Source organism: Phoxinus phoxinus (genome assembly GCF_949152265.1).
Source record: "Phoxinus phoxinus genome assembly, chromosome: 6".
Classification (NCBI taxonomy): domain Eukaryota; kingdom Metazoa; phylum Chordata; class Actinopteri; order Cypriniformes; family Leuciscidae; genus Phoxinus; species Phoxinus phoxinus.
Genome location: NC_136881.1, coordinates 15,611,303 through 15,626,769, shown reverse-complemented (window position 1 = coordinate 15,626,769; position 15,467 = coordinate 15,611,303).

The window sequence follows — 15,467 nt, the reverse complement described above, 5'->3', positions numbered from 1 at the left end:
TAGCTTTCAGTCAATCAAATTGAAATACAATGAACATATAAAAGCTTAAATGCATGTATGTGTGAGGTAAATAACTTCTGAAACAGTTTCTAAATTTAGCCGCATGATCATATTGAGTAGAACAGTGAAAATGATTTAAATGCAAGAATTACAATTTATAACAGGTTCAGTAATCTAAACTTCATAAAGCAGACGCTTAGTAACGAACTTGTGCATTAATAATAAATACAAATCCTTATTAAAACTAAAATAAAAACAAAATGTACTGAAAAATTAAAACTATAAAAAACTAAACTGAAAATAAACCAAAACAATCACAACATGAAAAAACTGCATCAGAGGCTCAAAAATATAATCGTTATATAATTGTTGCATAGGTGAGAAAATAATAAAAATATATTTATTCAAGGTAATTCCTAGTGTCTGCATTTTAATATATATGTATGCAATATGCATCGAGACAAAAGGCATGATCTCCAAGGCAAGATTTTTTTTTTACCTTTCCATAAATATGTGCACTGTGGTCTCATTTTTGTTTGGAAGCATTTGAACACACGGTTGAAACATTCTTTAAAATGTCTTCTTTTGTGTTCATCAGAAGAAATAGTCATATCTCTTTTTTTATTTTTTTTTATTTTTTTTTTTGTGATTTTACTTTTTAAATTAATTTATTAATCTCTGCAATGTCTGTTAGCTTGATTTGCAGAAGGCCAGATAAAAGAGTGGTCTGCTTTTGACACATAAATTCTGGATTTAATAGTTTTTAACATGATATTGAACTACAACCTATTTTCAGCGCCAAGGCCTACCAGTTATGAATAGTGTAAAAAAATTTAGAACAGCAAACTTGTCTAAGTGTGTAGTACATGTATACATTTAGCAGATGATTTTATCCAAAGCAACTTGCAATAGAGGAACATAATTCACCAATACAATATTTATCCATAAAGCACATTTAAAAACAACCAAGGCTGACCAAAGTGCTGTGCAGAACCGAATACAATAAAATAGAACAACCATTGCATAGGCAACCCTTGTTTTGGGTTTCACCAACGGTCATTGAATACAAGTACAGGTTTATTAGAAAGCTATAGATTAGGAAAAGAGTAGAGGTGAAATAATCAATCTACATCAGAGAGGAAAACATCTAACAGTGAAGTGTCGAACGTCTCTTACCTGTCATTACTGATGTCAATGGCTGCTTAGAGTGACAAGTATACGCAGCCATCTAGATGTACAGACAAAGGCTGAGTCCAAAAACTGAAAAATGCTGCCTTCGGAGGATGCAGTCCAAGGTAGGAAGGCATCAAGGCACGTCCGAATCCAATGTTAGCTTCACTTCATGTCTCCACAGCATAGATGTATCCTTCACTGCCTTTGATATCCCACAATCCTGTGCTTTCTATTCTGTGATATTCAAGCTAAAAAAATTAAGATGGCGTCTGAAAGTTGTGGTTGGTGGTCAGTTTGTGATGTGTCAATGTACGTTTGACCAACGTTTTCCACTTTAGATGTCAAATTACTATTGTTAAATATTCGCTTAGTTTTCAAGTCAAGTCACCTTTATTTATATAGCGCTTTTTATAACACCGATTGTTTCAAAGTAGCTTTACATTGATAACAGGAAAACAAAGTTTGTTTCAGCAGTACAGCAGATCAAGAAGAAAATAGCGTCGTAGTCCAGCTTAAGTAAGGTCATTTTTGTTACAAAAAAGTAATTAATTTAGGTAATTTATAGCTGCTCGAAAGCTTGCTCACTAAAGCTTGCTCTATTTTGCTGTGTTTAAATCACTGTTATTAAACAGTGATGCTGCCTCGTAGTATGTCCGAAATCGTTACATGAGGAACCTGGACGGACTGAATGTTGTTAGATGAGACGGTCTAGCCTACGGAGGACTGTTTTTGTCGCCTATCAACTGTGACAGCTGCCGTTGATGAGTGATATATAGGCTATATAGTATAAACTATATATAATCGCATCTTAGTAAGATATAAGTCGACATTTGAACCACTTTAAAGCTTTTTTTTCTTCATTTGTATCATTAGATATTTACAGATTAGATAAATTGAAACCCAATACTTATTTTAAAAAATCGGCGTGCATTGTGGGGTAGGCAAAGCATCAAAGGATCCATCTGTTGTATCGTTAATTTCAGAGGAAACGAAGGCCGCATGGAGGCTGCATTTGAAGGAGCATTAGAATTGGGACACCCTTCGATGCTCTGCGGTTACTCAATCGGCCTTCGAATTTGTCCTTCGAAGGATGCAGGCTCTGAATTAGGATGCAGAAAATGCCTGATAGGCGAGTGAGGCATCAATTCTGCTGCCTAAGTTTTCGGACGCAGCTTATTCTTTATATATAATGGTGATCTTGGTAGAAAACCGTATTTGCATGGGTGATGTTCCTGAAGTTCAAAATCTGTATGGATTTTTCATACTCTGTCCTAATCCACGGACCAATCATGAGCATTCCACAAAGACCCTTTACATGACATATATAAATATATTTATACAACAGTTGGTCCTGGTTTTCGATTCTGATTGGCTGAGAGCCTTTTGCAGCCATGCAATATTCTACCAGTATATCACCACAGGAACTGTTTCACCGTTTGTATCACTCCACCAGCAGCATTTCTCTCACAGTGAGTGTCGGCGGACAAGCAAACACCATAATTTTATGTTGTTGTGTAGAATGTAGTTTTAAGATTTTTAGGCAAGAATGTAGTTATTTAGACCTAAAATATGCGACTTATATATAAACATAGCGCCTATTTGACAATTTTTTCAGACGTTATCGGAGATTGAGCTCCAAACCGTCAGCGGCCGTTCAGCGCTCACGTAGGCTACCTGCCGTGCCGAGAACAGCTTTATCTCGGCCAGCCCTTCGGGTATTTGCCGCTGGCTCGTATGTTGTGTTTAAACATTAAAAAAGACACTCCGTTGTTGTTTTATATTTATTTTGCACGGCTTCTCATGATATTGCTTATAGCAATGAATCCGAGCACTGATGATACGTTGGATTCAAGAGGTGTGAATAAATTCTAGGCATTTCATTCTCAACCAACGTTTAATTGGAAAGCGGAATAAAACTCGAGCGTTTGAGCAACCGGACACACATCTCCAACCCATATTGCACCGTGACGAGCATTTAATTGGACACAAGATGTGATGAGAAGCTGAAGGAGGCCTTTAAAAGAAAAGGCTAGTGTGAAAAAGAGAGCCCCTAGAACCCAAAGGTAAATTATATCTCTTACAATTCTTTTTATAGAATCTTTTTCCAGTCTGCGACAAAATGGAAGAAAACATCACTCATTTTTTGTCTAGAAAATTCAGTCACTTTTACCCTGACATAATTTGTCAATAAAAAAGTGTTAAATTACAATAGACCATTTTTTTTTATGTATTGATATATAGGCCTATCTAGGAATCAGATTCTGCCTAAAGTATTGCACATAACTGAATGTACAGAACTTCAACCTAGAATGATCCAGACAGCATGGCAGACCCACATCTAAGGGCATTCATGGATAGGCCTACTGCTGTAGCTGCTTGCATTAAAGGTATAGCAGAGGATCTTTCCTAATTTTAGAAAAGACCCGCCCTCTCCTATTTTTTTTTAAAATGCACATGCGCAACACATATTGCTCCCGAGAGGGAACACCTATAGCAGTGATTTTAAATGGATTTCTCCAAATAGCATGACAAACTTTACCTGTCTAGTAGAATCTTCGCGACTGCGGCATCAGTGGGAAGCCCAACCTGTGCTTTTAGCGCACGCCAGCATGTGAACGGCCTTACGTAAACATATCACCAGAATGATTGACACTTAGGTGGACCAATAGTATAGGCTACCCACCCGGAAAAAGAAAATCCTCCGCTATACCTTTAAGTTCAAATGTCCTTAATTCACAGAGAAAGAGTGTTCACAGGACACCTGAAGGACACCTTAAGGACACCTGACTTTAACCTTAAGGACTAACCCCCCCCTCAAAACTATTAACATAGTAATTATTAGATTTTGTGAGTGAAACAGATGCAATTCCACTCAAAGATTCCAAAAGGGTCTGGCTGCAGACTTGCATTCACTTGCACTTGTGACAATAATGTAATGATAATGTTTAAATAGCCACTAGAGGGCGACGTTGTAACGTGAATGATCCATCAGTACCATTATTTACTGAGACGTTATGGCACAGCTGCAAGGCACAGAAAGCCTTTACATGGATTCAGGTAAAACATTGTGACAGTGTACAATGAATTTATTTAAAGAATGGAGGATATCATCTGTATTTATGGTGGAAATTATTGAAACATTAAGCTTGTCTATATACCTACTGTTTTGCCTTCTGCTCTGTCTCTTTATCTGTCTGAATAATGGTTGGTAAGTGTGAGTAGCCTAACAGTTGTTTAACTTTTTGCTTATTGTTAGTACAATTAATCTCTTGAGCTTTTCTAATTGGAGTTCTAATCACTTTTTTGGGTGGCATTAATCATTCTGTTTTTATACTGCAAGCTCTCAGCTTTGTCTTCTTAATGAAGAATGACTTTTCTGGTGCATGATTCTGAAGAATCTTGCTTGATTGAGCCAATCTTTCCCCTCTCTCAATATCTTTCTGTTTGCCATTAGTTCCTCTCTGCCCTTGAGGCGGAAGCCATGAGGAGACAGCAGCGGGTGCTGGGTGAGAAAAAGCTGTGCGTGTGTGTATGTGTGTGTGTGTGTGTGTTAGGTGGGTAAAGTATAGGGCCAGTTTGGATAGTCTGGGGGCTAGAATGACTTAGTTTAATTGACTGAGCTTTTGAGATGATTAAAAGCTCCTCGACTGAAAACCCGGAAGGCGCATCATGCCTGTACTTGTTATGCAATCTGTCCCCCAAAATCAGACAGCCATGAAATAGACACTGGGACAGACTGTGCAGTGACATCAGTGAAACACTGAAAAATTAACATACATTAGGCTCCTGGGAGCATTTGTGTCATGATGCTCATTTGTTGTCCTATTTTTTTTTAAATGCTATATTATTAATAATAATTCTGCTTCATACAGTGAATTTGATATACCTCTAATTTAATTAGTATATTTTTAATATATTCTATATTAATCAAACATTTTTTTAGGTACATACTCAAAAACTGCCCTGATATCACAATGAAGAAAAAAAGTCTCATTATTTTAATCTTTTATTATTATTTCTCCCCCCCCCCCCCCCCCCCCCAAAAAAAAGAAACCAACTTCACTGCTTCTTGATATTTTAAAAACTCTTAACCACAAAAACTTTTGGTGCAACCCCTAAAAAACAAATATTTATGAATTATTTATGCATTATTTTATGCATTATTTAGCTTTGTACAAATCTATTTTAAGATTCGATTCTTTTAAATCTGATGTTTACTAAACATTTTTGAATCTGGAGTTTTCGGGAAGGTCCGTTTTATGTGCAAATTACTAAAATATTACTACAAATTACAAAAAAATATTTACAAAAGTTTCATGAATGAGGCCCATTAGGAACAAAACAGAACCAAAACACAATGAAACTAAACATATCTGTTACACTTGACATATTTAGTATATGTTTTGTGTTAACCTTCAGAATGAGAATTAAAGGAAAACCACCTGCAGTAGTAAAGGTTAAATGCTTAAAATCATGTTTAAGATAAAGATATAAAATTGTTTCTTCTATGTGTTCTATTTCACATTTGATACTGAATACAATGGATGTTCTGTATTTATCCGGTAGGATGAAAGACGTACTCAATGATTTGGTGGCCATTGCTGGTTTGAGCTGAAGTGAGTGGGCAATAAGAACACAGGCCTCTCTCTTCAGGCAAAGGCAGACTGCGAGATGGTTCACAGTCCAGAAACAAAAGGGCTGGTCAGTGCTTTGAATGAGCGCGTATGAGTGCTCTGACTCCAGAGGATAAGAGACAGAGAGCAGAGACGGATGCTAATTAAATCTAACCCCACCTAAGGGCTTCATACTGACCTCATGTGTCAGTCAAGAAGGAGACGTTGGAAGGCTGATTCAACATTTTCAATTATATAATGCTGCACTGGTCTGTGATGACTAGCCTGTACCAGAATGCCCCATACCAGACAAATCCCATTGGACTTTGTGCTACTTTTGGGTGTCATCTCAGGTAAAATGGTGATTTGTTAGCACGACTCACAGCCGAGTGATGTTAAAGGCATACTCCACTCAGAAATTAGGCTATTTTCTCACCATTTACTCATCCTCATGCTTTCCCAGATATGACTTTCTTTCTTCAGATGAACACAAACAGATTTTTAAAAATAATCTATCTCCTTGAGTCCATATAATGCAAGTCAAATGCATGGGCAAAGTTGACGATTCAAAAACCACACAAAATGAACATGATTTTAATCCATACCTATTGATGAATCATCAGCTGCTTTTCCACCGTCTGGCTGAACGATTGCACAATTCCAGTTTTATTTGCACTCGAGCTCGCTACGGCACCACAAACCGTTCTCGGACCAGAACTCAGGATTGGTCACTTGTCTGTTGCCTGACTGCCAGTTTCTCTAGTTGGCCAAGTGTCCTATTTGAACGATGTAAACACAAGTTAATATTGAAATAAAAATAAATATCTGATAAACAAATAACGCTCATTGTGAAGCGTTTTGTGTGGTTTTTGAAGCGTCAACTTTGAGGGGTCTATCCACTTTTTATATACTCACAGAGATGGATTTGTGAACTTTAGAAATAAGGTTATATAAACTCTGGGATAGCATGAGGGTGAAAAAATTATGAGAGCATTTTTTTTTTCTTTTCGGTGGAGTATCCTGTAACACACATCCCAAAATATTCTGCACTTTTGGCATAACAGTTTTGAGAAAAGTACAAATGAAAAAAAAAAAAAAAAATACCCAAAAGATCAATAATCATTCAGTTCAATTTATTTTGCCACCAAGTAAACTGCACTCAAATAATATGGAAACAAATGTTGTTAGCAATACAAGCTAACTTAGTTTATATATAAGTAAATAGTTTATATATAGTAAAATAATAACAGTAAATATATTGCTATTTGCTAGCATAAGCTGCCTGTAAGCCTTGATTTAATTTTTTTTTTTAAATAATCACAAAATGTGGATACCGCTTTTTGAATTGCTATGACTCACAAGCAATTCTGGATGTAGTATAAAGAAAAGCCTAGTGGGCATCTTCTTAGATAGCCTACTTTTCTAATGTTGCAACTTGCAAAAGGGCAAAGGTCATTTGATGGCCTGCCAAAACTAGTAAATAAAGTAACTTAAAGTCATGACCTCACATTACATGCCAGAAGTCACTCAGTGGAGGTTGGTTTGATTATCTGTTGAGCCTTTAGCAACTTCCATAACTTCTTGGCCCTAAGACTCAACATTTACATTATTAATAGAGCCATAAATCTGAATATCATGTTCCGTTCAAATTTCTGAACATTTTCTATCTTGACAGTTATGACATTTTAATTCAACAAACTGTAAAGAACGTGGTTTTCATTGAAGAACATACAGTTCATGAAATTTCTGGAAACACAAAATGAATTGTGGTTAATTGATTTAGCCAGGTAATAAAAAAGCTTGAAAACAATCAGCTTTGTCATAATTAAAGCAGAAATATGAAAATATGGGTGGGGTGGCTTTGAATATTGTGTTTGATAACAGTGGGCCTTTAGCCCTATTGCACTGGATTAGTATTATCTGGGGACCATGTGTGATTTAGAAATGACCCACCCACATCTGAATTTCGTGTGGTGCATTCGCACGGGATAAGCGAAGCCTGAATTTACTGACTTATCTCCCGGATATAATGTCAATAGGCTATTGCTTTGGAAATGTTTTGTCGTTATAGGTCTAGCTGTATGATATGACATAAACAGAAGAATGTTTCTTACTGCATGCTGCCATACATGTAATTCATCTCCATAATCATTCTTTTTATTTTTGCTCTTCTGATGGTTTTCAGCTTTCTCTTTCTGCAAATTGTTTAGTTGTACGGTGTAGCCTATAGCGACCCAGCACCCAAAATACTATCAAAACACTCCAACGCAGCCTCCATTCTTCGCGAAAAATAAATAAAAAAGCGCACAGGAAACAAAAACCTTTAAAAAATGATATACGACCCCGCCAAAATCACAGAGATGCCGATTCGCACAGGACTAATATTATCACAGGACTTCGGTGTTCGGCGAAATATGGTAGGTCATTTGCGGGGGAATTTTTACTTTTACAAATTACAGACATGGACGATTCGCACGGGATTAAGATCACAGACAACCTCCGCAATACAAATGAGAGGTCACTAGGTAATACTTATCCCGTGCGAATAGGGCTTTTGAATAAATAAATAAAAATCTGAGAACCACTGTTTTAGGGTCATGTTTTAGCAGTCATGTTGTAGGTAGCAAGATGAAGAAGAAAAATGCAAAAGACTTTATTAACAAACAATTAACCATCAAACTCAGCGACAGCGTAGACGTTAACGGCAACCAACAAATGAGAACTGAGACACAGGCATATAAGGGGCAAACAAAGATAATTGGATAAACACAGGTGAAGCAAACAAGGGAACTAATGAGTAACTATGGTAACAAACAGGAGGGTGATGAGTAACCACAAATGAAAACAGGCAAATGGGAAAAATAGAGTGACAAAACCAAAATGAACTAAACAGAGTGTCCATGTGACATTTAGAGCATAGCCTATCTGCATATCTCTAGAGTAACAGAAGTAACAGAAGCTCAACTCTGTTGAGATCAGGTAAATAGCTGCGACATACTTCATATTCAATGGAACGTACCACCACACAAAGCGATTTGTGATATAGACACCACTTTCCCTGAGTCAATACAGCTTCTCGATTACATCTCTTTTTTTCTCCGCCTGGTTTCTCTTTCAGCATTTTTGATTTTCTAGAGGGCAAATGTTGACACTCGCTAAGTAAAAAATATGGTTATTTCCATTGCAGTGCAGTGAATTGGATATGAAACCTGCACATCAGTGAATGGCTTATGATAAGTGCAGAAGGGTGCTATCATATTCAGCACTAATATAAGAGATAAAGGGATTATACATCAAAATGAATGGGATGTCTGTAGTCTAAATGTCCCTTTTCAAGCTCTTTGTATATATATATATATATATATATATATATATATATATATATATATATATATATATATATATATATATATGTGTGTGTGTGTGTGTGTGTGTATACTCTATCAATAAAAAATGTTTGATTGAATCAAATGTTTGCTCAAGTTGAAACCTTTTAAAGGTGTTTGAAATGAAGATCAAGTGGATTTTAATTGCTTAACATGCAGTTCCCTGTAACAGCTTTAGAATCAAATTAATTCTTGATCAGATGAATTTATGTGTTAAGAGAGTGCCACTCATGAATACAAATCAGCTTACGAGACTAATAAGATTGTTCAAGGGGACTAAATCTCTTCTTAATTGGCTCTGTCCATAGTAAATGCTCAGACTGATTTCACTGGTTAAATAGTTTTCTGAAGTGTGTTTGTGTGCAATGGAAGTGTTTGTTTGTTTTCTTTTCTCATGTATAGGGTACTATACATAATCAGCCAGGATTTATGTGTGTATTAACAAGTTTTTAACCAGGTTTTAATATGAACAAAAAGTAAGTCAGATAGGCGTTTTATAATGCATTTGATGATTAAGTATATTGAGTAATTATGTGACCCTGGACCACAAAAAACAGTCACATTACATCGTCTGAAAGCCGAATAAATAAGCTTTCCATTGATGTATTGTTAGGATATGGGACAAAATTTGACCGATATACAACTATTTTAAAATCTGGAATCTGAGGGTGCAGAAAAATCGAAACATTGAGAAAATCACCTTTAAAGTTGTCATTTTTTTTAATATATTTACGGCAGGAAATGTACAACATATCTTCATGGAACATGATCTTAATATCCTAAAAAATGTTTTGGCATAAAAGAAAAATGTATAACTTTGACCCATACAATGTATTGGTGGCTATTGCCACAAATCCTACCCGTGTGACTTGTGACTGGTTTTGTGATCCAGAGTCACATTTTATTAATGTATTCTGTTAAAAGTATTTTTTTTTTTTTCTGTAGATAGTTATATCATTTTCCCTTTCACTTTCAAATGAACTTCAAAAATATGTTGGTAGAAAACATACTTAATTGACAATTTACATTCTTAGCAGACCAAAGAACGCTACAAACTCCTGCATTACTTTACTTGTATTGTGTGTCTAAGACACCTACAAATGGGGGCCATATGTTGCATCATTAAAATAAATCATCATATCATGCTGAAACATGCAACTGACCAGTGCCAGAGGTGGAGGGCTGGTTGGAGGTGCACTGTGTTGTTGGATCAGTTTCAAACCTATTTTGAGATCTTAAAAGCAGACAGAGAGCCATACAGTATGTGGGGTGTCAGATCAGATGTGTTAGCCTGAATTTTTATGAAGAAATTTTGTACAGCAGTCAAATATTTTTAATATTTATCTAGGCCAAGAAGAGTAACAATAATGACAAAAACAAAACAAAAACAAACAAAAACAAACAAAAATCACCAGCATACATGCAAAGAGACACTGGAATTTGTGTAAGCAAATGCAAGAAAAGTAGGATGGATTCGGTCATATTTCCATCTGACTAATGGAGGCACATTTATGAGGTAGGATGTAAATGGAATATGGATAAATGATAACTGGATTTTATCTAGATATGAGAGTAAATGGTCGCAGAGCGTATTTATTGCAAAAATAAAAACACTAATAAGAATAAAATATGGGAATGTCAGTCAGATCGTTTGCTTTTCCTGGCTGAGAATAGCACCTATCTCTGCATGTTCCTCTGAAGAATCTCAATGGACCCTTATCACATACTGTGGTGATGTGCTTCCACAGTTATTAACATCGTATATCTAACAAAGTTTTTTATGTTCATTTAAAAAAGAAATGTAAATGTAAATTTATAACATACTTTGTGTTATATTGCCATGACATTAAATTACAGAAATACAAGTGCTGAGGGAGTGATAGCAAATTTTGACATCTTTCTGTTTTCTGACCAACATAATCAATATTCTTTTCAATGTCTTTTAAAAATATTTTGCTATTGGAGCAAATGGAAAAAGTTCACCACTATAGAAATTTACCCAACTATGACAATTTCTGCTTCTGAGAAACCCGGAAATGTAAAAAATAAAAGGTAATTGTCATTTCAGACAAACCTTCGCAGTTTGTGTGGCACATTTTAATTTAAAGTAGGCGTTGCGAATTAAATACTCAAACTAAATGTTTGTATGAATACTGTCTGAATCCGAAGTCTGAAATCACAAAGTCACTTTCTTGCTTCAGGCTCTAAAACCATCTCAATGTTTTATCCTCTTCAGCCTAAAATCGTGCATGGTTTTGTGTGACTTCTGTTTCTCTGTCTCCCACAGTGCTCACTGTCGCTAGAATAATCACATTATCCACAGAGTGCCATGTGCACAGATGCTGCATACTCACAGAGCATGTGGCTGTGCAGCTGAGCTTGACATTTGACTCAACTCAACTCCACAACAGTGCGTTTACATTTGCCACATTCCATCCGTCCCCACTGGGCAAGAGGAGACAACAAATTAACACAGATTCCCAGTGGTGAGCCAATGAGGCGCGAAGAGAGCAACGTTATTGTGAAATGACACTAGGGCAACAGGGGCATATGTATCTGCTTTTCTGTTGTTGTTCTGTTTTTAATGAGGAGATAAAGACGGAACACATGGCTTAGCTAAATGCTGAAGTAAACTAATAAATTGGGAGTGACTGTGCAACGGACAAAAAATGGCAAAGGCTTTCTCAACAGAACTGGGTATTTGGTGGACGAGGGAAGGGAAATGTGTAATAACCTTTAATCATGTGCTTTGGATTCGATTTGAAAGCCTTACTTTGATCAGCTCACTCATAATCCCCTGGCCACTGGTTTCTGTAAAGGAGCTCCATAATCTACAGCTCAGCTGTGCTTAACCACTAGAAGGATGTTGCACTGAGAGGCACAGTACAGCTTAGCGACATGAACTTGGAAAAAGTAAAAGTGTGTAATATAGACCTTATGCGCCAGAGAAACGAGGGCGCAACCATCTTTAATATTGTCTTTAAAGTAAAGTAAAGTTTACTTAATGTAAAGTAAAGTTTACGTAATGTAAAGTTTAAAGCAGATGTCTTAACGTAATGTCAGTAGACCGGGAAGATTTTTAAACGAGCCGTTCATTCATAAATAAGCAAGATCGCTGTGAAAATACAGACCGGAAGACAAAAGACAACTAGCGTAGCGCTGTAAAGGGGCGGAGCTACATAAGGTTTATAATTCAGGTCATGCATCTCAGTGATGTGATTCATTTGTTTTTGTCCTGTCTTCTAATTTATTCAGAAATGCAATCGTATACATACAATGTCTTGAATGCACCTCTTTTACGATGTTTTTAATTTCTTAATTTTCATTGAACTGTCAATCTCATGTAGAAAAAAATGTATCAAAAGAATGAAATTCTTGAAAAGAAAATGTACCTTAGGTGTAATATTTTGTATTATTTCTAAGAAAAGTATACATTTTTAACAAAAAAAATGATTAATACTGCTGTACTGTATATTTGAAATCATGTTGTGAAATGAACATGTGACAAAACACAAGAGAAATGATAGAGGCAAGGCCAGGCAAATTGTAAAGTGTCATGTTAAGTTATAGGTAGTTTTAGGTTTAGGGGTACGGATACTTGTGTAAAGTGTAAATTTTCGGACAGGAATGTCTTGGCAAAATCATGGCGACCGATGCGACTCCTCCTAAAATGAATGATTAATTATAATAATTCATGATACAAATCAATTAATAAAATAAAATAAACATTTGAAAAAAATATAATTTAAACAAGGATTAAAATTTGTATAATCACATGTATTCAAGCTATAAGGAAGTATGTTATAATGTTTCATTTGACGGTTACACCACAACAGTCATTAAACCTTTTTTTGAAAATGTCATGAAAGCTTTTAAAAACCATATGAAGGAAACATGAATACAAATAGTCCTTTTTCATGTTCTTCATCGTTGTCACAAGCGGTTGCAAATGAAGTTGAAACCGGATCTAATCACAGCAAGCTTTATTTAACAGAATTTAGTATACTCAGAATACGGTACAGAACAACCATGTAAACGCAACAATAACCACTGAACTGAACCAAACAGGGCTTAAATACACAGAGCACACAAAGGAGCTAATTAGATCACTATCAAAACAACAGATGAACAGGATAAATCCATGAGACACACTGGGAAACAATGGAAACTTTTTAAGCGTTTATTTTTATTAAAAACCTTTGTAAACAGGTTTCATGCACATGCGTGTTACGTGTTCAGTCTATAGTGTTTCATCGCCATCTAATGGCTTGGCAGCAGAATACAGCGTTTTCAGCTTTTGCAGCTTTAGTGTGGTCTTTAACGAGCCGGAGAGACACGTCACACGTCTCCTTACAAAATTGCACTGGTTGCCAGTTGCCGCTCGCATCAAATTCAAGGCACTGATGCTTGCCTACAGAACATCCACTGGCTCTGCTCCCTTTTACCTAAACTCATTACTCCAGACTTACGTGCCATCCAGAAGCTTGCGTTCTGCAAGTGAACGTCGCATCGTGGTGTCATCTCAAAGAGGCACAAAATCACTTTAACGGACCTTTACCTTGACTGTTCCCTGCTGGTGGAATGACCTCCATAACTCAACCTGAGCTGTTGGGTCCGTAGCCATTTTCAAGAAACAGCTGAAGATTCATATTTTTCGGCAACACTTGATCCATTAATACTAACGCTCTCTTTTCTTTTTCTCTCCTATTCTATATATATTAAAAATATATACTTTTTTAAACATATACTACTGCATTAGACTAAACTGGGAAGGGTCACAGCACTTGCATATTGTTGTACTATTGTCAGTTTAATTGCTTCTATTCCTCACCTCATTTGTAAGTCGCCTTGGATAAAAGTGACTGCTAAATTATTAAATGAAAAATGATTAACTGTAATGTAAATGTTTTAGTTGTTTTCGCAGATCCGTGTGAATGGGAATCATTTTGACAATGGTGTCGTCGTCTGTATGCGGAAAACTCAAAGGGAAAAGTCTTTCATCATTACACGTTTTAAGCATGAAGAGTAAACGTACCCTAAATCAAAACAGAACATACACATGACAATCGTAGACACCCTTAAGTTACTGATCCACATGCCACTATAAATAACCCAATAAATTCATTGTATTAGAATTCAAATGTGCTTGCTTGAGTGACTCCACTGCAAGGCTTAAAACCCTACATGCGCAATCACAGGGGGAGACTGTGGCTAAAGCTTATACACAGGCTTTTGTTAGTTTCTCCAATGGCCATTTTGTCGGCAGGTAGAAATTTGAATGCTTTTATTACCTGTTCTAAAGGAACAGGCAGCTTAGGTTTCTATCACACAATGCACCATGCAGACCACATAGTAGGCTATGTTAAAAGGCAGGATGTTGTTTTTGTGTCCTGTTCTCTGCACACTGCTAATACATACTACTGTTTTATTTAGCCCTGCAGGAGGTCTTTAATACGTGGAGAATGCGATGTGTTAGGGTTCCCATTCATCTCAGTGACAGTTGCTCAACTGGCGCAGTAGGCAACCTGCTTGCTGCCATCTTTCCTCAGGGGAACTCAGTTCCAGAGCCAATCACCTGAGTCATAATTTAGATGCAATTAATTACTCTGGATCCACAGTGAAATTATGCCATGGCAACTCTGATGGTGCCACAAGAAAGTGTCCAGAACGGTCTTCCTTTACAAACAACTAGCCTGGGGTGTGTTTCCCGAAACCAACTATGGTTGCATATTCGTCGTTACCAACACAAATCAACAGAATTTGCAACCATATTTGGCTAACAATTCTTTTTTTGGGAAACGCACCCCTGAGCTATAACACCGAAGACAACAGACATGGCCAAATATTCCATTTCATGCATCTAAAGATGTATGTATATTTTTTTATAAATAATATTTATAATTTTTATTTGGAGTTTTGCTTTTCATGGCACACAAATTGTTATCAAAAAGTAAATTCCCCTGTTTGTAGGAGAGAAGGTTACCTGTAGGCATGATAATCAGGTACTTTCTGTAAAGGGTGAACAAAATCTGTGAGAATTGGATAAAAATCAGGAGATGAAGAAAGAAAGAGAGAGGTAATTGTGTCAAATCAAAACACACCCCGGCCTACAAATATACTACTGTATAGTCAAATGCACAGCAAAGCCGTGCCAAAGCTGGCATTTCCATGACAGAACATACCCTGCGGGTGTAAGCACATTTGCATATGATATGTGTGTGTATGACAGACGTTGTCAGAGACAGTCCCAGTTATCATCTCCTCACCTCTATATTGCTCTGCTGCCCCTGAAATG